Genomic DNA, 7500 nt, shown 5'->3' on the forward strand with positions numbered 1-7500 from the left:
CACTCACTATACAACGCAACATTGTTTTTGTGAGAAAATCATCAGTAGAGTTGAACATGCGATGGAAACCCATTTTATGTGCTCTATGGCATCACACAGCGTTTTTTGATCCGCAACCAGTCAAATTTGATGGAAACACATATCTGGTGTGAAAATGTACATATTCTTTGTGTGAAGAGCTTATGATATTTGCATGAAAATCTGTCAGCAATTGGATGGAAACCTATAGCTACACAGAATCTCCCTGGTACTCACACAGTCACAGTGACATCCTCGATTTCAGCACCAAGGAGCAGGACAGCAGCATCAGACTGAACAGCCTCCCTCTGAGCACAGCTCTCTCCAGCCAGCCAATCAGATTCCAGGAACAAGGCCACAAATCCAGGCAACAGTTTACAGCTACTGGGCAATGTAAACCACACCTTTCAACAGTCCTCGAAAACTTTGTTCACATTCTAAACTTGGACAAACTTCTGCCTTTTTGTCATGTCAGTCTGAAAAATTTATGTAATTGCTTTCTCTTTCATTACTAAAAAAAAGGCAAGCCTATCACGTTGTCTTCTTCGTGGTTCACAGAGAGATTTGGGTGTCTCAGGAACTCAGCTGACCCTTCCAGTGACTAACTACAGCCCCGGGGGCAGATACAAGCCACCGTGAGATGCCACCCCTCTCCACAGACAACGAAGAGGACGGCACACCGCGGCACCACATCTCCAGTGACTCATTGGAAATACGTGGTTGGGCTGAAATTATACAGTATCTCACATCCTTGCTCATCACGATGACTGCCTGGCCAACCGCCAGGGGTGAGGAGAGGGGCGGAACTGGTAGAGGATGAGAGAAGAGGGGGTGGGGGAAGAAGGGAGGAAGCAGGAGGGAGGCATTTGCTGCTACAGTTCAGATGTAGGATCTTAATTCGATCACTCTTTTGTTGCTGAGAAGTTTCCTGCACATCAGGCAAAGCAAACTTTTTCAAAGGTTTCTACTTAGACATTTCAGACTTGATTTGTTCTATCCAGAAATGTACCAGCCCCGACAAACATGTCCATCATCTGTAATCCACATCCTGTGATATTTCTCATTTCCTGTTGTTGCAGGATTATTTTCCTGCTGTAGCAAACTGGCTCAAATTAATATCCAACGTCTCTAAATACGGAAATACCGCTTTGTGAGGAAAATCGAGAAAAGATTCCTGATGAAACTTGAGTCATCAGACGCTCATTCCTTCAGTTCTTCTGACTGGAAAAGCGACTACTATGCCAGGACCTTCACACACACTCTCATCCGATGCCTCTGTGAAGATATATATTTTTTTTAAGTACAGAGGAAATGACACCAGATTTCCTGGTAGGTAAAAGAGCAAACACAACAGGAAGTCATAAAAGCCTCATTATTACCTTATATCCTTCATTACCAACTCAAGTTCTGTGCTTATTTACTTGCTCCCTTGTTGTTGTTGATTCGGGAGACAAAGAGAACTTAGCTCAAAGGGATCAGAACTCTCTCACACACACACACACACACACACACACACACACACACACACACACACACACACACGCACACACACACACACACACACACACACACACACACACACACACACGCACACACACACACACACACTCGCACACACACACACACACACACTCGCGCATACACACACACTCGCACACACACACTCGCGCACACACACACACACTCGCGCACACTCGCGCACACACACACTCGCACACACACACACACACTCACACACACACTCGCGCACACACACTCGCGCACACACACACACACTCACACACACACACATACACACACACACACAAACACACACACACACAAACACACACACACACACACACACATACACACACTCTGTGTAACGGCTGCTGGTGGAAGAAGGTGAGGACCAAAGCGCAGCGTGGTACGTGTTCGTCAGTTATTAAATAGAACCGAACACTAAATACAAAACAACAAAAAGAACAACCAAAACAGCTCCGTCAGGTGCAAAACACACAGAACAGAAAGCAACTACCCACAAAACCCATGTGGGCAAGAGCTACCTAAGTATGGTTCTCAATCAGAGACAACGACAGACAGCTGTCCCTGATTGAGAACCACACCCGGCCAAAAACAAAGAAATACAAAAACATAGAAAAAAGAACATAGAACGCCCAACCTAGTCACCCCCTGACCTAACCAAAATAGAGAATACATAGCCTCTCTACGGCCAGGGCATGACACACACACACACTTTTGCTCTCTCCCTCTCGTTCTCTCTCTCTCTCTTTCTCTCTTTCTCTCTCTCTGTAGCATCTGTCTCTGAGTATTCAGCGCCACACGCATAGTCTCTCGCCCCCTATAGACCGTTTACCCCTTTATCTCATTTAGCGAGAGAGAGGCTCAAATTCCAGCGAGGTGCATCTAGAAACCTCTGTATTTCTAAACAGGCACTTTCATAAGCACGATCCTCATCCGGAATGTCAATTAGCCGGCTCTAGTCAGGGGAGAACAATAAACGGAACGCGTTGCTATGCAGGGAGGCAAGAAAAGTTAATGGACTTTTAAAATCGGCACAGTGCGTCAAAATTCGTTCATTAACATGGTCCCAGACGCGTGCAACTCTGCCTGTTGTGGAGTTTTTATTGTAAAGGTCAACCCTGAAATGTCAACAGAACCACGGTAAATAGGAAAACCCTTTTATATGTGTCAGTATTCTATAACGTCATGGATCACTTCCTCGTGGAGGACAAGGTATAGATGGAGACTCAGGTGAGAAGTACACTATTTTTTTTACCAAAAAGTGCTCTTAATTGGTTCTTTGAGGGTTCTACCTAGAAGTGTTCTACCTAGAACCAGCTCAAATAAGCCTTTATGGTTCTAGGTGGCTCCTTTTCTCTAAGAACGAAGCACAGAGTAGAAGCCTGTGTATGAATACACACGATATGAGGATGGTGATCTGTGTAACACACAGTGTATCCTGCGGGTGGGTTATTATGGTATGTATGATGAATCCCATGATTGACAGGGGTAATCTGCCTTGGGGCTGTTTCTGTAAACCAGCCTCGTTGGACCCAGAGCTGGAGGGGGGAAGTGAGCTGTGGTCTAACAGATCCATAGTAAGACCCTAAGGCAACAAGCAGATAGCTCACACTCCATCAGGCAGGGAGGGGGGGGGGGGGGGTTGGGTACGTGAAGCAACGCCAGAGGCAAAGTTGAACGCTGTAAGAGCATGTATGATACAAACTGAGACAGACCAACATGCTGAACACATGACACCTATAGCTCGTTATCAATGAAACGTCACAATAAGGTGCAGACTGTTTGATTTCCCTGCCGGGGGACAAGGAGACCCCCCACTTCCGATAAAACCATTGGGTTGTAATATCATCACTTCCTGAAGAGCGCTAGTCAGACCTACACATGTCACATTATTCTATGCAAAACAGTTGCTCACACTGAGGTCTATCATCAGAGTTATACAGCAAGAAAACCGAATGCTTTTCTTAATCAGTTCACATCAATGTATCATGTAATTTCAGATGTGTGAAGGGAGCCTCACAATATCAAGCAGGAGAAGGCACATTTGCCGATGTACTGTTAGCTACTGATAGTGTTTACTTTGCAAGCTACTGGTAGAAACGTGAACTTTGCAAGCTACCAGTAGAAACATGAACTTTGCAAGCTACCGGTAGAAACGTGAACTTTGCAAGCTACCGGTAGAAACGTGAACTTTGCAAGCTACCAGTAGAAACGTGAACTTTGCAAGCTACCAGTAGAAACGTGAACTTTGTAAGCTACCGGTAGAAACGTGAACTTTGCAAGCTACCAGTAGAAACGTGAACTTTGCAAGCTACCGGTAGAAACGTGAACTTTGTAAGCTACCGGTAGACACGTGAACTTTGTAAGCTACCGGTAGACACGTGAACTTTGCAAGCTACCGGTAGACACGTGAAGTAGACCTAATGTACTTTTTTCTCAAACCAATGTGGGCCTACCTAGCGACTTTAGCTAACATTATCCTTTCATTATCATGATTGTGTTTAAGCACAATTGCTGCTTATAGACATGGTAGACAGGATAGGCTACATAGATTGATGGACCACGTCAGACAAAACAGACAAAATCAACAGAGGTAAACAGACAAACTCAACAGAGGTAAACAGACAAACTCAACAGAAGTAAACAGACAAAATCAACAGAGGTAAACAGACTAAATCAACTGAGGTAAACAGACTAAATCAACAGAGGTAAACAGACAAAATCAACAGAGGTAAACAGACAAAATCAACAGAGGTAAACAGACAAAATCAACAGAGGTAAACAGACAAAATCAACAGGTAAACAGACAAAATCAACAGAGGTAACAGACAAAATCAACAGAGGTAAACAGACAAAATCAACAGAGGTAAACAGACAAAATCAACAGAGGTAAACAGACAAAATCAACAGAGGTAAACAGACAAAATCAACAGAGGTAACAGACAAAATCAACAGAGGTAAACAGACAAAATCAACAGAGGTAAACAGACTAAATCAACAGAGGTAACAGACAAAATCAACAGAGGTAAACAGACAAGGGAAAGATATTCCTCTGTGATGCATAATAATACTAATCAACAGAGGTAAACAGAATCATCATGACAATATCCATAATTTTCTTTCCATTCCTTCCTGCTGCAACACAGCCAATCAGATGCCAACGCCTCCTCCGGCTAACTTCGTCCACTGATGTCTTAATATGATTGACTGTCCTGATCAACTTCTCTACATCTGGAAAAAGATCCTGTATGTCAATCTTCTTACCAAATGAATCCTGCGAAACAAACTTGTCAACATGCTGTTATCTGTACAGTGAACCTGAATGTGACTCACCCTGAGATATTACATCCGTCGACTTGTCAATCTGTTCCAACATTCCTCGACCCCCCCCCCCCACCCCCGCCCTCAACTCTTCCACAATATCACCCTGCATGTCTGTAATGACACTGGGCACATTACCCTGTGTGTCTGTAATGGTGCTGGGCACATTACCCTGTGTGTCTGTAATGACACTGTGCACATTACCCTGTGTGTCTGTAATGACAGTGGGCACATTACCCTGTGTGTCTGTAATGACACTGGGCACATTACCCTGTGTGTCTGTAATGACACTGGGCACATTACCCTGTGTGTCTGTAATGACACTGGGCACATTACCCTGTGTGTCTGTAATGACACTGTGCACATTACCATGTGTGTCTGTAATGACACTGTGCACATTACCCTGTGTGTCTGTAATGACACTGGGCACATTACCCTGTGTGTCTGTAATGACATTGTGCACATTACCCTGTGTGTCTGTAATGACACTGGGCACATTACCCTGTGTGTCTGTAATGACACTGTGCACATTACCATGTGTGTCTGTAATGACACTGTGCACATTACCCTGTGTGTCTGTAATGACACTGTGAGCATTATTCTCCTTTGTCATTGAGACAGGTGTATCAGCCTCGGAGTCAGTGTTTCCACTGCCCTCGGTAACAACTGCCCTCGGTAACTATCAAGCCCGCACTTGAGATAACTACCACGGCTACCTCGGACACATTAACGTTCACAGTACTGTACGGGAGACAGAACCTTGCAATTCCGATGTTTGAGTCTGGATCTGGGGTGGAGGCCGAGGCTGCCCCGAAACCCCTGGCCTGCTCTCAGATCTGAAGCCTGACATGCTCCTTGTGCCTGCCTGCCGCTTATACTGTATCTCCAAACAATCAAAACATGTCAGACTACCCGTAGTCACAGACTACCCGTAGTCACAGACTACCCGTACCTCACGTGATACGAAATATCTCAAGTTTGTGTGAGTCTAAAAACATGAAAACCTTCCTTCTACCAGCAGTAACATGATTCAAAAGTTGGTTTTTTACATCCATGTAATAACTCTCACATTGGGCTGGAACATTTCCCGTGACGTGCATTGGTGTATTGGATATAGTAACCTTCTGAGCCAGAGACAAGAGTGCCGTGAGAGAGAGAGAGAGAGAGAGAGAGAGAGAGAGAGAGAAACAAAGAAAGAGAGAGAGAGAAACAGAAAGAGAAAGATAGAGAGAGAGAAAGAGAGAGAAAGAGAAAGAGAGAGAGAGAAACAGAGAGAGAGAGAGAGAGAGAGAGAGAAACAGAGAAAGAGAGAGAAACAGAGAAACAGAGAGAGAGAGAAAGAGAGAAACAGAAAGAGAGAGAAACAGAGAGAGAGAGAGATTCATTCATTCATTCAAAAAAACAGCCCAATAAACTTTACAACATAAACCAATCGTTCAGATGGGCTCCAAACAGTGCAGAGGCATTCATTGAAACATTGAACTCAAATGAAATGATGAACTCTATACAGTTTTTCAATAACTCACAGTACCAAAACAATAAAGATGGTGTCAATTCAGCTACCCAAAACATCAACTGCATATTCCAAAAAGCAGCATCGAAAGCAAATTTGAGAAAACCAAAGCAATGCAACATCAGAAGCAAAAATCAAAATGTTTCTGACAAATGGTTTGATAATGAATGTAAAACAATTAGAAAACACCTAAGACAAATGTCAAACAAAAAACATAAGCAGCAAAACAACCCAGAGCTACGATATGAATACTTTGAAACTCTGAAACAGTATAAACAAACACTGAAATGCAAGAAATTGAATTATACCAACAAGACACTTGATGAAATTGAAAACGCAATTGACCAAAATCAGTTCTGGGACATGTGGAACAATTTAAGCACAACAAAGCCACAAGAATTAGCCATACAAGATGTAGGAATTTGGAAAACTTACTTTGATAATCTATACAAAAACATCCCACAAAAAGACTTAAACCAGAACCAATTAGAAATTAAAGAAAAATTGAACATCCTGGAATCAGTCATTAAAAACAACCAAAATCCATTAGATTACCCAATAACCCAACAAGAACTAAATGAAAAGCTAAAATCTATTAAATCAAAAAAGGCTTGTGGTGTAGACAACATCAGAAATGAAATGCTGAAAAACAGCACACCTGAGTTGCAAAATGCTGTGCTTAAATTGTTCAACATGGTTTTAACTTCTGGCTGCTTCCCTGATGTCTGGAACCAGGGGCTCATCTCCCCTATCCACAAAAGTGGAGACAAATCAGACCCCAATAATTACAGGGGAATTTGCGTCAACAGTAACTTGGGAAAGATTTTCTGTAGCATTTTGAATTCAAGAATTCAAACCTTTCTTCAAGAAAAAAATGTAATAAGTAAATGTCAAATTGGCTTTCTCCCTAACCATCGCACTACTGACCATATATACACCTTACACACACTAATTAATAAACACGTCCACCAAAAAAAAGAGGGCAAAATCTTTGCTTGCTTTATTGACTTTAAAAAAGCATTTGATTCGATTTGGCACGAAGGGCTATTCTACAAAATTCTACAAAGTGGGCTTGGTGGTAAGGTGTATGACTTAATAAAATGTATGTACACAGAAAATAAGTG

At 42.8% G+C, this 7500-nt stretch overlaps 1 pseudogene; it reads left to right on the plus strand.

Moving 5' to 3' along the window:
• LOC118942955 overlaps window positions 1-7500 on the plus strand; it is a 20131-nt pseudogene that overhangs the window by 10315 nt on the left and 2316 nt on the right.

This window comes from Oncorhynchus mykiss, chromosome 21, assembly GCF_013265735.2.
Source record: "Oncorhynchus mykiss isolate Arlee chromosome 21, USDA_OmykA_1.1, whole genome shotgun sequence".
NCBI classification, from domain to species: domain Eukaryota; kingdom Metazoa; phylum Chordata; class Actinopteri; order Salmoniformes; family Salmonidae; genus Oncorhynchus; species Oncorhynchus mykiss.